This window comes from Cetorhinus maximus, chromosome 8 (genome assembly GCF_964194155.1).
Source record: "Cetorhinus maximus chromosome 8, sCetMax3.hap1.1, whole genome shotgun sequence".
Classification (NCBI taxonomy): Eukaryota; Metazoa; Chordata; class Chondrichthyes; order Lamniformes; family Cetorhinidae; genus Cetorhinus; species Cetorhinus maximus.
This window is the reverse complement of record NC_135886.1, coordinates 43,600,210-43,617,412: the sequence shown is the minus strand read 5'-3', so window position 1 is coordinate 43,617,412 and position 17,203 is coordinate 43,600,210. Positions and strand designations below refer to the sequence as shown.

General features: G+C 43.6%; 1 protein-coding gene across 1 annotated transcript in view; it reads right to left on the bottom strand.

Annotated features, from left to right (window-relative positions):
- Positions 1-17,203, bottom strand: part of spdef (SAM pointed domain containing ets transcription factor) — a 73,779-nt gene that overhangs the window by 56,314 nt on the left and 262 nt on the right. The window lies entirely within an intron of this gene.

Below are 17,203 nucleotides of genomic sequence, written 5' to 3'. Positions count from 1 at the left end.
TGGACCTCACAGCTGCCTCTTCCCCAGCAGTCCTCCGAGTGCCTGGGAGCTCAGCTGAACCTGCCTCCTCCTGCAGCGGACAGGTATCAGTACAGTGACACCAGATTATGAATCTAAGCCTGCTCTAGATCCAGGTCCCACCGAGGTGTGTGTCTCTGCGTTGGTGGAGGGTGTGGGTAAGCACTGTGATGGGTCTTTCAGGCTGCTTATTTCCAGTTGTTAATGGAGGAGGTGTCCTCTTGGCTGGAGGTGAGGATGTGGATGGAGCTGAGGGACTGGCTGGCTGAGGGTGTCGGTCACTTGGCTGAGCTCCCTGCGAACCAAAGTAGAGATAATTAGTGCATGGCAGCAGAGTCAAAAGCAGGAGAGAGAGCACTCACAGTTGTGTTGAGAGAGGGATGATGTGGTGCAGGATCCTCACGAGGGTGTTCGCCGCCGACCTCACCGTCACTGCAGGCACGGTCCACATCCTTACCGTCAGCGTGATTGCACTCCTCAAAGTGAGTGAGGGGTCTAATGCAGGCTACTTCACCCCAGGTCTGGGACCTCTCCCTGCTGATGTGAGCCAGCTTCTCCTGATGAAGAGAGTGTGAGCAGGATGCACAGCACTGCGTGGAATATTTGTGTGGTGACTGGAGACATGAACAGCGTGAAGATGCAACTCCAGAGGATATGAGCCTGATGGAGATATGTGGGTGTGTACAAGAGTTAGCAGTGTTGTCCCTCGAGGTGTGAGATCCCTGTGGATGTGTGATGCATTTGTAAGTGTGTGAGTTGAGAGTGACTTACTCTGGTGGAACGGAGGAGATCATTCATCCTTTGCTGGCACAGGGTCGCTGTTCTCTTTTGCAGGGCATTGGCATTGACCACCAATGCCACCATCTCCCATGCTGGGTTGGTGATGTTGCTTCTCGTGCGGCCAGAGCAGGGGGTAGAGGACATCACAGGGGACCTCCACTGTATCTAAAAGGCTCTCGAGGGACGCATCATTAAACTGGGGGTGGGAAGGTAGCTGCAGTCTTCTTGGCTTTCAGGGCCATATCTTCTGTGCAGCAGTCTTGGGTTGGAAGCACTGAGAGGTGTGCGCATGGCTGTACTTTAAATATGGCGCCCAGCATGATGAAACGGCGAGGTGAGGGCGTGGCAGGCAAATGAAAGCTCATCCGCCATCGAAACAGCAGGTTTCCCAGGAATGCTTAATTAATTAGGCGGGATTGGGACAATACGGTGTGAAAATCTGCCATTGCGGCCGGTGGGTAAAATGTTCTTTTCCCTGCCCAATACTGCACCTAGTGCAAATCTGGGACAATTCCGCCCAATGTTAGGTTGTAAAATCAGTGATGCAGCACAAATCCTCCAAGGATAACCTTTAGACTTATGTCAACAGACAGAGTGAAATATCAAGCACTAATCTTTTAAAAATTCCACACCTTTTGTAAATTTAAAGCCCAGCAGAGGTAAATCCCTTGATAGCTTTGACAGTTTACTGAGCTTGAACAGCTCCAATGAGTTTTAACTGCTCTTTGACAGCTTTGACAGTTCCAAGGAGTTTATGGACTTTTTACGCACAATCATGTCTAATTTTAACAACCCCAAAGATACGTGACCTACCTCAATAGGTGCCACACCTCTCCTAAAGAGACCATATACAAAGGGGTACCATAACTCGGCAAAGGGTGCTCTCACTATTTAAACAAATCCGCAAGGTTCAGACCTGCTCTTCCCTGGTCTAATCTGCACACGTCGGGTTTCAGACACCTACCTCACCAAAATACACGAGTATTGGCAGCTGCTGAATTATATAGGCAGTTGCTCTGGGATCCAGGAATGCATGATTTTAGAACCACCCCCATTCCGCCACCTCTACCCCTGTGAAAATGGGGGAGGTTGGGTTCGGGGTTGGGACTTCCGGGTTCGGGGGTGGGACTTCCGGTCACAGGCCTCTGCCGCACTTTGACGCAGACAGAGAGCCTCTGCATGAAAATTCAGGCCTTTATTTAGCAAAGAATCGATTGCTGCTAATGAAATGTAACTTTCTGTTTATTGTTTAGCAATACCCTAATGGGATGTTTGAACCCCTGCTATTGGATATGGCAAACCATCCATAACTTAACAGATGGCAGTTTTGCATTTGGAACTTAAGTGTTTGAGAATAAATTTATGGCCCGAAAATTTCTGGTTAATGACAACGCAATTTAGTCATGACGCAAATAGCATTCTGGGTGCACAGCTGAATCTAGTTCCTGATTAAAAAAAAAGAATTGCCTAATTCTTTAGGCTAGAAACCAAAATGGAATTGGATTCTAAGCCTTCGGCATTTCTATGTTCTGGGTTCCTGTCCCTCTGCCAAGAGTAACATAACTAAGATAAAGCATTTCCACCAGTCTGACAGACTTCAGTTTTGACAAAACATGAAATGGTTCACTGGCATGTGAGGAGCTGGCTTCAAAGCAGCTTGGGACTATTGTAGAGGTCACAGGATCATAACTACAATACAAAATGCAATTGAATGAGTCTATTTAAAGTCTGTTGATGCCACAACAGAACAAGGCTTTAAAATACAAGTGCAATTCAAAGAATAATTAATACCTGCCAAAAATTAATATATTACTGCATTACTTCACTTGGCAATATGTCTACACTTTATATAGAAAAATACTGAATGAGAAGCAAAGTCAAATATTTTAGTAACATGCTAGTAAGAAATGAAGCCAGCTATTAAATGGTCATTGGGGTAAATTGATTAATTGGTGGTTTTGTAAACTGCTGATAATTGAATGGTTTATTTCACCAGGTTAAAACATTCACTATTATATTGAGCAGGGAAATATCATTGAAAAGCACAAAATGCTCTATCCACCAACAGCGTCACTCATTTTTACATTTCAACATTAAATATTCCTCACTGGGGTTTCAGAGACGGGCATGAGAATCTTCTGAAATTTCTGTGGTCCACGTTACAACCCCAGCTCAAACAGGAGGAGGATTTCCTCTGTGTGTCCTAGATCAGAAACTTAAAGTAGTTTCTTATAAACAGGTTGAGGGTTTTGTTGCACAGACTTTACTCCCCTCTCCATCCCGTTTGAAAAGTGGGAAGAAAGGATACCTGTAGGCTGTGCAACAACGACTTGTATTTTACATTGTGCCTTTATTGTAATAAAATGTCCCAAGGCACTTCACAGGAACATTATTAAATCAAACTTGATACCAAACTGCATAAAGAGACAGGTGATCAAAAACCTGGTCAAAGGGCTAGGTTTTAAGAAGCAATTTAAAGAAGTAGAGAACTAGAACTAGAAGCAAGGGGCTTCAGGTAGGAAATGCCAGAGCTTAGGGCTCAGGCAGCTGAAGGCACAGGCACCAATTGTGAAGTGATTAAAATTAAAGATGCCTATGAAGCCAGTATTGGGGGAGACAGATATCTTGCAGGGTAATGGGGCTAGAGGAGGTTATAGAGATCAGGAGGGGTGAAGCTTTGGAGGGATTTGAAAACAAGGATGAGAATTTCAAAAAAAGGCATCACTTAACGGAAGCTGATGTAGGTCAGCAAGAACAGAGGTGATGGGTGAACTGGAGGACAGGGCTTGGTGTGAGTTAGGGTACAGGCAGCAGATTGTTGGATGAGTTTAAGATTATGGAGACAAAGAAATGGAAGGCAGAGCAGGAGACCAAGAACTCAGACAGGCACCAATGAAATTGGACATGTTAAACTCATCATCTCAGAATTGAGATTTTAAGCCTGTGGTTTTTTTGCACTTACCTCTCCAGCACAATGAAAATAAGATATCTAAACCCCCTTTGTTTTCATCTTGCTTTTGATGCATTATTTTGGATTAAAGCTTTTCTAAAATTGGGCCAGTCTGCACCCAGGTTCTAATGGATGTAATTCCACCTAATAAATCGACTCATTGTCAAATACAAATTAGCTAGCACAATAAAAGAATCACAAAAATAAGTGGTGGGGGAAAATAGAAAATCAGGGCTTTCAAGAAGGTCCTCTGAGCTTCATCAAACTCAAGGTGCTCCTGAAAGGGATGAGGTCAGGCATCTGCCTGTAACCCAAGTTTCCATTACTATAATTCACTTCAGTCTAGGTCCTGACAAAGCTAATTTATCAGTTTCATTAAGAATATACATATGTGGACAATCTCCCAACTTTTGGTTTTGCTTTGTATTTAAAATGTCAAAATATTGCCAAATAAAGCAATCCAGCTATTAAAACATTTTTACTATCTATATTAATCTTTGATCAGCATTAACTAATCTTTAACATGGTACTATAATGTGCTTTAAAGCATTGTTATACACAGTACCAACCTATGTTGCATTGAGTTGTTTAATTCATTTTTATTCCAATTACGGCTTGCTGATTAATGGGGAGTGAGGTGGAGGAGGAGAGTATGACAGATGAGGGGGAAAAATAATCAGAGCTTCTGGGGAAAGATCGAGTGAATCAAACCCTGGGGCATAGATAGTGGTAGGATAAAGCACTAAGTATATCAAGCCACAGTGATAGGGTGAAAGAGTGATTGCTTTTTCACCAGCTTCGCACTCTCACCCACCTCATTTATTGGTGACACATATCCATGATCCAAGCCAAAAGGCTATTCCCTGCCTCATAGCATTGGAGGATTCCAGCTGGCAGGAAGTGTTTGTCATTTTAAAATTGAGCACAGTGGTGGACCACAAGCCCCCACATACCAATAACTGCTTTTACCAAAAGAGTCAGACATGGCCAGAGAAACTATTTTATAGACGCCATGTAAGTGGCATGAATTTTTTTTTAATTCATTCATGGGATGTGTGCACCACTGGCTAGGCCAGCACTTTTAATTGCTCGTCCCCAATTGCCCTCCAGAAGGTGATGGTGAGCCACCTTCTTGAACTGCTGCAGTCCATGCAGTGTAGGTACACTCAGTGTTGTTAGGGGGAGAGTTCCAGGATTTTAACCAAGCAACTGTGGGTCATCATTTAACTGATGGAAATTTGGAAAGGAAAATGAGGAACCTTGAGCTCATCTACAGTTTAAGTTATCATATCCCGCTGCATTTCCATTGCAACATTTTCTTTCATATATCATAGGTCAGCCTATTGAGGTTCACAAGGAAACAAACTTAATCAGGGTCCCAAAAACCTGACTCGAAGTCCTGAACTCCGATATAATAAAAACAAATATAACGGATTTAGTTATCTTCAGGTCGTGGTCATGATCATAAACCTGTAATCAGCTCTAATTTTCAGTTGTGCTGTACGTTGTTTTTGAGTTGTCAGGTTTTTTTAGGCTTTTTTCAGGTTGCTTGTCAGCTCTCATGAGTTTTGTATGTTGGCATCTATGTGGAATTGATCATAAGGAGCCTTACTCTTTATCAGACTGTGTTATATATGATCTGGGAGTGCTGGTTGCAGTCACTAGATCTGTCACTGAAATGGAGAGTATCTCAGTCAGCTACACTGACATTTCATTACATGGATGAGCGTAACATAGACCAAACTAAAGGCTGGAGCTGCGGCCTGCTGAACTGTGTGAATGGGATCACACACTGAAAAGAGTGTCAAAGGCAAACGTTAACTATTCAAATTAAAACACAGACAAGCTGTGCTATTCATTAAAATAGAACTCGAAAGTGACACTTTTACAGAGAATAAAACTGCTGGAACTTCGGCCTTCTGTAACTGAGCCAGGAGAAGTGTAAGTGCCATAATGTCATCGCTATAGGGAGAGGATGTTCTGTCCCAGAGTAATGTTCCAGGACCAGACAGGCGCCTGCTCATTAAAGGAAGATAGGCTTGCATTTCTACAGCTTCTTTCATGACCTCAGGACATCCCATAACACTTTATGACCAATAAAGTACTTATGAAGTGCAACAGAGATGTTGTATTGCAAGAAATGTGGCAGCACAGCAAGCTCCCACAAGCAGCAATGTAACATTAAGCAGATCATCTGTTTTGGTGATGTTGATTGGTGTCCTGGCCAGAATTTAACCCTCAGTGATAACTCTCCTGTTTTTCTTCAAAATAGTGCCATCAGATCTTTCACATTTATCTATGAGGCAGACGGAGCCTCAATTTAATGTCTCATCCAAAAGACAGCACCTCCAACAGTGCAGCACTCCTTCAGTACTGTCCTGAAAGAGCAGTCTAGATTTTGCAGCCACGTCACTGCAGTGGGTCTCGAACCTTCAGAGCTTTTTACTCCAACTCAGAGGCAAGGTCACACTTACTAAGCCAAGACACATGCTGAGGTATCAGTGTTATTCCTGCCATCTGATCACTAAGCACCAATGCAGAAAGCACAGGCAGGGAGGAAGCACTGAGATGGACCAGCTCCATGATCAGGGGAGGTGGAAGCAGTGTCAGTTAAGTGATTGGGCAAGATGTTGACCAATGGAATATGATGTGAGGTGGCGTGAAATTATCCACTTTGGTAGGAACAATGGAAAAGCAAATTATTTTTCTAAAGGCCAAAAACCAGCAAATGTTGGGATTCCGAGGGATTCTTGGTGTCCTTGCACACATATCACAAAAAGTTAACCTTGCAGGTACAGCAAACAATTAGAAAGGCAAATGATGTGTTCACCTTTATTTCAGGGGATTGCAATATAAGGGTAAGGAACTGTTGCCGAAACTATAAATGGCTTTGGTGAGACCACACCTGGAATACTGTTTATAGTTTTGGTCTACTTACCTAAAGAAGGATATATTTGCCTTGGAGGGGTGCAATGAAAGTTCACTAGATGGATTCCTGGAATCCAAGTGCTGCCCTATGTAAGGAGATTGAGTGGAACACCATCCCAGTTACTTAGCTTTTATTGAGCTGGGTGCTTCCCTGAAGCTGGGAGGCCTCTGATTGGCTCACCACCATTAAGACCCCCCTCATCCCCTTGAATTGGACGTGATATCTGTCGATGCCAATTAAGGGCTCACCCACTTGAAAACCTTGACTTTAGTCAGTTTCCCACTGGAGACGGGTTTGAGACCCGAAAACAGACCCGACTCCTGCTTCCTGCCTCCCTGACAAAAAATTCAGCTCCAAATATTTGCTTTAAAAATTGGTCATGCTTCAGATGAAAGACATTTTTAGATTTCTTTAACGGCCATTTCTTTGTATTTGAAAACAGCAAGATCATATGTTTTTGCTATTTTTAATACTTTTTTAAAAAATGATTATTCATCCATAGCAACATACCTACCAGGAGGATTGCGGAGGGGGAACATGAATCATCTGATACATTGTAGGCTTCAAAGTTCTGGAGAGTGCATCGAATAAAGTGTCACAAATCAAATTTGTCCGGGTAGCATGCCCCAGATCTCCCTAGAAAATAAATCTTGCGCTTTCAACAACAAAATCACAACAACTTGCATTTATATAGCTCCTTTAAAGCAGTAAAGTGTCCCAAGGTGCTTCATAGGAGGGTTACCAAACAAAATTTGACACCAAGCCAGATGAGGAGAATTAGCACAGTTTGGTCAAACAGGTATAGGTTGTAAGGAGTATCTTAAAAGAGGAAATCATTGTAGAGAGGTGGGGAAATGTAGGAAGGAACACCAGAGCTTAGGGCCTAGACAACTGAAGGGCCAATGGTGGAGTGATTAAAATTGGTGATGAACAAGCATCCAAAATTGGAGGAGCGTGGAGATCCCAGAGGGTTGTGGGGCTGGAGATTTCAGATACAGGGAGGGGTGTGGCATGGAGGGTTTTGAAAACAAGGCTGAACATCTTTTGAATCATGCCAGACATGTGGCCTGCATCACTACTTGTATCCCCTTCAGTCTTTTGCGTTCTTATAAGGAGTGATGACACAATCTAGAACCCGAATGGGACTGGAATGGACAGAGAGCTGATCTGGAGAAGTTACAGGTTGCGAGTTACCATCCACTCATTTTGAAATGAACGGCCAACAATTCAGATATCGAGGGCCCGGGATTTCCTGTGACACAACTACGAGTGATGGAATGCTCAGGCTAAGTTCATAATCCTACATTCACAGTAGGGAGCTGGGATTGCAGGAAGGAATGGGCAAAGATAAGGCTACAATACTGTAGCTCTGACCCTTTGATCCCAACTCACTGTGAAAGTCCATTGGAGAACAGGATTGGAGAATCGCCAGTGTTGGTAACCTAAAGCTTAACTTACAAGCCTGTATCGCACAGCATTTGTGTAGTAAGCAAAAAGGATTTCTACAGCACTTTTCTTGACCTTAGGTCATCGCAAAAAGCTTTGAAGCCAATCAAGTAGTTTTAAAGTGTAGCCACTGTTGTAATGTAGGACATACGGCAGCCAAGCTCCCACAAACAGTGATACGTTTATAATACATGTAAGTATATACAAGTAACCACGTAATAATCTAAAAGATGCACTGCAGCAACTCATCAAGGCTCTTTCAACAGTAACTTCTAAACCCGCAACTTCTGGCACCTTAAAGGGCAAGGGCAGCAGATGCATGGGAACACCACCTCCATGTCCACCTCCAAGCCATACACCACCCAGACTTGAAACTATATCGCTGTTCCTTCACTGTCACTGAGCCAAAAGCCTGGAACTTCCTTCTTAACAGCACTGGAGATGTGCTTACATCACATGGACTGCAATGGTTCAAGAAGGCAGCTCACCATCACCTTCTCAAGGGCAATTAGGGATGGGCAATAAATGCTGGCCAAGCCAGCAACGCCCACATCCCGTAAAAGAATAATAATAAATAAGATAATCTATTTTAGTGATTTTGGTTGACAGATAAATGTTGGCAAGGAATTCCCCTGTCCTTTGTTAAATAATACCATGGAACCTGTTACAACCACCTAGGAGGGCAGGTGGAGGCCTCAGTTTAGGCAGCACCTCTGATAGTGCAGCACTCCTTCAGTACTGCATTGGAATGTCCACCTGGAGTTCGTGTTCAAGCCGCTGGAGTGGGGTCAGAGCGGCGAATGCTACATGTCATGCTTGTGTTCAGGGTCACTTTTGAATCATCAGCTTTATTGCTTCTATTAGTTAGCTTTCTCAGGTTGTCCTGAATGCTGATACATTTACAAAATATTATCGTTCAGTATGTCAAAGCTTCAAAAGCCAACAGGGAGGAATAATGTCTTCTTAATAATTCAGTAGGTAAAATAAATAGTCACCAGGTCAGTACATTAGTCATATACATACAATACACACAAGGGGAGGTGATAACTATTGTACATAACCATTTCCCATTTCACAACAGTTTAACAAATAGACTCCTAAAATTTCAAAGCACACAACTTTCTGCTTAGCAGGGACTATGCTCTTTACATATTGTAATAAAATAATCTGAATACAATTGCAATTGTCCGTTTAAAATTGATGCTGGGTTTTCTGTGGGAGAAATACTCTGCGGGTGACCAGCTACAGCAGGTGAAGCTGCTTTGCTTTGCATAGTAGGTGGATTCATGTTTGCTCATTATTTTCTACATGGTCTGGCGCACGCCCAAAAACAGGTTATGAATAGGTGTGTGCTGTTTGCTTAGGTAATTCCGCCCTACAGGAAAATACCAGCAGATGGATGGAATTAACTGTGAAGGGCTCTCTTTCTTTAGCTCCTATTGCCCTAGATTTCATTTATTGTCTAAATGTTACTTTCTCTTGGTTGTTTTAACACTCTTCTGCATCAAGTAAAACAACATACAATGAATCGTAACAAAATTGTATCTGCACGTTATACAGAAACTATGGGCAGAATCTTGTTGAGGTGTCAGGGGTCTCACCAGCCGGCTGGAGAGCCTGCGAGAGACCCACGCTGCCTCTTTTCAGAAAGACCCACTGAACCACAAGCCAATCAGGCAGTGGCGAGGCCAGCGGTGGGCCTTCCCCTGGAATCAAGACACCAGGGATAGAAGCCTTGCCAGCTAATCAGGGGCCGGCAGCTCTTGTGCTCAGCAGCATCTGCTGCTGCTGGAAGGACAGTCACCAGAGTTCCAGGATCACAAAGCAACCCAGGCCACAAGTGAGAAGTGTGCGTGGGGGTTGGGGCGGTGGGGGGAGGGGTGGGGGTTGGGGTGTAGTTTTATGTGGCTTCCAGGTGGCGGTGTTTCATGTATCTGCTACCCTTCTCCTTCTAGATGGTAGAAGTCGTGGGATTGGAAGGTGCTGTTGAAGGAGCCGTGGTAAGTTGTTGCAGTGCATTATCTAGATGGTATGCACTGCTGCCACTGTGTGTCAGCGGTGGAGGGGTGAAAGTTGAATGCGGTGGATGGTGTGCCAATTTTGGAAACTTTGTCCTGGACGGTGTCAAGCTTCTTGAGTGTTGTTGAAGCTGCACTCATTCAGGCAAGTGGAGAGTATTCCATCACACTCCTGACTTGTGCCTTGTAGATAGTGGACAGGCTTTGGGGAATCAGGAGGTGAGTTAGTCTCTGTAGGATTCCTAGCCTCTGATCTACTCTTGCAGCCACAATATTTATATGGCTGGTCCAATTCAGTTTCTGGTCAATGGTAGCCCCCAGGATATTGATAATGGGGGATTCAGCGATGGAAATGCCATTTAATGTCAAGGGGAGATGGTTAGATTCTCTCTTGTTTCCTGGCACTTGTGTGGCACAAATGTTATTTGCCACTTATCAGCTCAAGCCTGAATGCTGTCCAGGTCTTGCTGCAAATGGACAAGGACTGCTTCAGTATCTGAGGAGTCACGAATGGTGCTGAACATTGTGCAATCATCAGCAAACATCCCCACTTCTAACCTTATGATGGAGGGAAGGTCATTGATGAAGCAACTGAAGATGGTTGGGCCTAGGACACTACCCTGAGGAACTCCTGCAGTGATATCCTAGGACTGAGATGATTGACCTCAACCATCTTCCTTTGTGCTAGGTATGACTCCAACCAATGGAGTGTTTTCCCTTGATTCCCATTGACTCTTGTTTTGCTAGGGCTCCTCGATGCCACACTCGGTCAAATGCTGCCTTGATGTCAAGGGCAGTCACTCTTGCCTCACCTCTTGAGTTAACCTCTTTTGTCCATGTTTGGACCAAGGCTATAATGAGGGCTGAGTGGCCCTGCTGGAACCCAAATTGAGTGTCAATGAGCCAGTTATTTCTGAGTAAGTGCCACTTGATAGCACTGACGATGACACTTTCCATCACTTTGCTGATGATCAAGAGTAGATTGATTGGGTGGTAATTGGCCGGATTGGATTTGTACTGCTTTTTGTTTGCAGGACATACCTGGGCAACTTTCCAAATTGGTGAATAGATGCCAGTGTTGTAGTTGTACTGGAACAGCTTGGTTAGGGGCAAGGCAAGTTCTGGAGCTCAAGTCTTTAGTACAAGTTGTCAGGGCCCATAGCCTTTGTAGTATCCAATGCAGAATCACCTGAGTGAATTAAATTGTCAGAAGACTGGCACTGTGATGAAGGGCTCCTCAGGAGGATGCCAAGATGGACCACCCTCTTGGCACTTCTGGCTAAAGAAGGATGCAAATGTTTCAGCCTTGTCTTTTGCACTGATATGCCAGACTCCCCCATCATTGGGAATGGGGTTATTTGTGGAGCTTCCTCCTCCAGTGAGTTGTTTAATTGTCCACCACCATTCATGACTGGATGTGGCAGGACTGCTGAGCTTAGATCTGATCCGTTGGTTGTGGGATCGCTTAGCTCTGTCTATCATTTGCTGCTTATGCTGTTTGGCTTGCAAGTAGTCCTGTGTTATAGCTTCACCAGGTTGACACCTCATTTTTAGGTATGTCTGGTGCTGCTCCTGGCATGCCCCCCTGCACTCTTTATTGAACCAGGGTTGATCCCCTGGTTTGATGATAATAGTAGAGTGGGGGATATGCTGGGCCATGAGGTTACAGATTGTGGTTGTATACAATTCTGCTGCTGCTGATGTCCCACAGCGCCTCATGGATGCCTAGTCTTGAGTTGCTGGCTCTGTTCGAAATCAATCCAATTTAGCATGGGGGTAGTGCCATGCAACACGATGGAGGGTATCCTCAATGTGAAGATGGGACTTCGTCTCCACAAGGACTGTGTGGTGGTCACCCCTGCCAATACCGTCGTGGACAGGTGCATCTGCGACAAGTTGATTGGTGACAACAAGGTCAAGTAGGTTTTTTAGAAGCATTGAGACATCAACCTGGTGAAGCTACAACACAGGATTACTTGTATGCTAAACAGTTTAAGCAGCACGCAACAGGCAGAGCATTCTTTTGTAATCTTTGGCTGCCTGACAATGAGGGCTCTTCCTTAGAATTCAAGAATCATGAAGGTATGGGGAAATGCCCTCCTAGGTAGTAGCAATGCGCAGAAAGCTGCGTCAGCGACACAGCAACAGGTAATTGAAGAATGTATCATGATCCAGACAAAGTCATGTTTTAAACCAATATAAATGGCTATTAAATTGGCTTTGATAAACAGTTAGTTATGAAAGGTCCCAAGTGCAGTTCTGTGCCTGTGCTGAATTAACTGATCTCATGGGGTATGGTCACCACGGGCCAGGGCTAGTCAGGGAGCAATCATCCCATTTACTACCTAGAGTCTATTGCTGCTGGAAATGACTTGCGTGTGCACATCAGGTGAGAACAGGATTGGATTCAGCTGTCGTGAATAGACACAGTCACTCACTACTCAGATTAACACCTAAAGATCAGCAATTGGTAGACATACTCTGATGGCTGTTGGGGTGATTATTGAATGACACCCCAGTTGAAGTGACTGCCCTTAGGAGAAAAGGAGAGAAAAAGGACATGGTGGAAGGAAAATGAATGGCATTTAGAGGATTTAACCTGGTTTGTAAAAGGTGTACATTAACTTTGTGCTGTCGTGATCCTTCACTACAAAGGAGTTTGTGTGCTTTTGTTTCATAAGACTATTCCCCTAGTTTCTATGCCTTTCCTCCTCCTTCAGCAGAGATGACGAGGGAAGAGGGGTCATCTCCACGTTTCCTGTCACTGGGTGCAGCACCTTTCTTCAAAATAGTTGGTGAAATATTTTTGATGCATTCTAGAAATAGAATGATTGATAAACCCTTTACAAATCATAGGGTTTGGTCAGGAACCATTTTTTGTTGCTTCTAACTCGCTCCTATTTGATTGTTTCCTTTGTGGATCATCACCTTGACATAGTGAAGAAGCTTAATTGGAAGATCCCTGGAACTCCTTCAAAATCAACTACAATGAACTGGACACTGTGTCTGGGTGGCCAAAAAATGTCTCCCCCCTCAGGTCATGTTTCCTCAACCCTTTAATGGCCAACGTCCCAGGGGAGGACCAAGAAAACACCAGAAAGACACTCTGAAGCTCTCCTTGAAGCACAGCAACATTGACATTAATGGCTGCTTGCTACAAATTGTTAAAAATGGCAACGGCTTGTCCATCAAGCTACATCATGCTTTGAGACTAAATGCCTTAATGATGAGGCAGAGTGGCAGCAGAGAAGAAAAGGAAAGGAAGCAAATCCTTCACTTGGGCATCCCACTGTCTCTTGTCCTTCCCCATGTGTCCAAAGGTCTCCGGGTCAAGAATTGACGTGGTCAGTCACATGAAGACCATATGGCAGAAACTATGACCCTGATTTGATTGTTACTCTGTATCTAATATTCTTTCCATTAAAAAAAACTGGATAAATATAATCCAAGCCAGGCCAAAAGCTAAACCCTTTCCTCAAAATCTTTTGTTCAGGAGCCCATGTACCATACCTATGGGTCTGTGTTTCTCCCAGTCGTGCGGAATGTGTTTTTGGCATACTGCTGTCTGAAGGCTCTATCACGGTTGTCCCACAGTAGCTGGCAGGGGATTGGGTCAGGTGGGTGTGAATGCACAGCTACAGCTCCCATATTGGCTCAGTTCCAAGCTGCCACATGGCCTAGTGCAGTGACAAGCAGATTTTGACTTTTATTTCTCAAAACAATGTTGTTTGCAGCAGAGTTTGCTTGCAAACAATAGTTTGTGCTGAACTGGCTACAAAACAGATTCAAATAGCAACAATTCAGTGTTGGAAACTCTTAAAAGCATTTGGCACAAGGCCATAACCGGTGAAGCACTGTGTGCCTGCTCCAGGAACACCCTAACATCAATAATCCTATCTCGCGCCTTTGAAGCAATAGGTTAGTTCCCCTTAACAACAAACCCTTCAGCTACACACGTCATGTAATGAAATAAAAACTCAGGTGATAACAATTCCCCACCAACAATCCTTGGATAGCTCTGTTAGAGATTAACAATCAATTGCTTCATCTTATGTCACAGAAGGAGTAATCCCTCAATTACTTAATGGTGACAGGATAAACCATTGCTGATGAATGTGATCATTCTGATAAATACATCAGTAGATTAGAATAATAGCAACATTAAAGCAAATATTTTATCACTAATAGTGTCCGCTATTGAAACAGAACATATAATCTTAGAGCTGGTTGTATTTACATTGTTACCAGAAGTGAAATTAAATTCCAGTGCCTGACTTTAACGATCAGCTATGAATGTGAGTAAACTGTTAATCCACATACATCCATGGTGTTTTCTGTAGCAGTCTCCCCATCTCCCTTGGAGGGTATGTCTCATACTGAGGTAGGGTTCAAAGGGAAGCAACAGTAGTCCTTCAGTTATCGCAAGTAGCTATACTTCAGTGTGAATCTTGATAGAGTTTGGCTGCAGGTAATTCAACCTTGAAATCATCGCACTTGAGTACAATCCTGTTCCCAATTGAAACACCACACACACATACATGCACACTACCTTTTTTATGGACTTTATCTATTCCAAAAAAGCTACATATGAGACTCTTAGCAGTATAGATACAAATGGGCTTCAAATACCAAATCAGCAAAAGCAATATCATAGACCCTGTCAGTTCACCTGGGCCCCTGCTAGCTCACATTGATCCTATACTCTCACTTAGTCTCTTGAATCCACATAAACTATTTATATTTCACGGATGCATATTTCTGTAAATGTTTTGTGCATATTCCAATGTGCAGGGTGAGCACACATTCTTTTCAAAAATGTTCCCCTCCTCTCCCCGCCTAGCCCGAGAATTTTCTGTTCCTAATTTTAATACAGAAAAGAGCAGTTTAATTTGAGTTGCAGTCCCTAAGAGGGAGGAAGGGATTACTGTGAGGTCAATGAGATATGCAAGCTATTGGCAGTCATATTTTCTGTCCACCATGTCCATGTTGTATTCCCTCCTGTTAGCAAAGCTCTCCTTCAGTATAAGAAGAGGGGGGGAGCAAAGTGGCCCCTCCTTATGTCTTCTGGCAGCAAATCTGAACAGTAACAAGATCTCTAGTCTTTTCAGCTTTGAAAGGAGGTGTCCAAGACATAATCTTTTAGTATGTAATAGAGGAAAATCCCGTAAATCATCCCAAACTGAATATCATGAGTAGATCCATGGGCCCAAAATAGAAACAAATAACTTTTAGATTTATAGGAGGAATTTTTCTTCACACAAGAATTGATCAACACTACAAATGGCCTCCTGGATAGAGCAGTAGGTGAATTAAGATGGGCTGAATGGCCTACTTTCTCCACAATTGTCTTCCGATTATAATTCAATCTCACAGACGGATCCTCAGAGAAGGGAACTGCACATCCATTGCTGCTGCTTGGAGATGACAGAGGCACCAAGTGACTAACATCAAAGGTGTAACCCAGGGCTGGAGGGATGAGCTTTGCTATGGTTGTGGCGACTTATAGTTCAGCACTAACATGGCATTCAACTAACCCCTGCACCCACCCTGACCGCCACACCCAGCACTCTATAGGAAAATTCACCCACCCCTCTATTCATGGGTTAATTTCTGAGAGTTGATCAGACTTTGTGGGATGAACTCCTTGACATCAATCTTAAATGTATCCATTACTAGTTTGAGCCTGTGCCTCTTGCAAATTGCATGCAGTTTAATTTAGAGTAATTTTCTGGATTCGCTTTTTTCAAACCACTTACTATCTTGGATGTTTCTGAAAGTTCAACTGGCCATTTTAGATCGTGTTTTAACCCTGTGAAATCCTGGACAGAATATCCTCATCTGAAAGTGTATTACACTCTTAAACACCCAGGAATGCCTTAAATGACCAAGGAAACATGAAATATAAAGCATTTGTATTTATCAACTGTGCTCCATAAAGAACTGTAGGTGGAAATTTGGAGAAAGGGCAGAGTTGACCAATGACGCAAGTACTTCCTGCTAACTCACACAGTTATTGCCTTCACCAGGCCTGCTATGCCCCAGCATTTTCCCCTTCACAAGGTGCTGACTCTCTGGCCATCTGCATCCCGCTCTACTGGCCATTCATCAAGTGTGAGCCCTGACAGGAGATGCCAATAGGCTTTTCTACTGTGAGATGCCTCATAGCCAAGCTGAATCCTGTCCCTTACCTGATAAACACGCACGCACGCACACACACACACACACTCTCTGTATTTTCCAGCAGTGGTCCACTGGACAGTAATCACTAACTGCATCCTCCTCCCCTCCCTAAACCGAAGGATCGGAGACCAGAACCCCCTGCCCTGGCCCTGCTATAACTGAGCTCAATCAAACTCAGCACAAACTAGGGATTGGACCAGGAACTTTCTTGGACTCTTTTAGCCTACTCATTGATCCATCAGAGGAGCTCGCAGTTGCACTACTTGCAATTAGCCCACTACTTTTAAATAGTACATGCCTTCCTCATTGAATGTGGTAGAGATAAGTCAAATACTCATCTCTGCCCTTAAGATAAATGTCCACGTTGAAGGTCTGACAAGTCCAATTTATTGTCAATGGGATTCACTACTAGTGTAAGACAGCAGGAATAGAATGTGACACTGTTCTGTGCATCTGTTGCAATTGTGTAAAAGGAAACACAGGAGAAAAACAAGCTTTTCCAGTTACAATCAATTTGCAACATCCAACATTTTCCTGTTTTTGATTTTGACAAGTGTAGGGTCATCACTTGTGTATAAACTCAAAAAGGGAACAAAAATGCTGAGCTAGGGGGAAAAAGCGGAGCTGTGCGACTAATTGGGTGGGTCTTTGAAAGGGATGGCACTGGCACAATGGGCCAAATGGCCTCCATCTGTGCTGTATGATTCTATAATCACATTGTCACTTAAATCTCTTTATGTTACACAGCACATTTCTTTTGATTTATGCAACCTATAAATTCAGACACTTTTCAATAGACCAACTGACTCATAAGCATTTTAAGGTAAAGCTAAGTTCTGCCTATCACTTATTCTGATCAATACAGAAGACAGGAGAGTATTT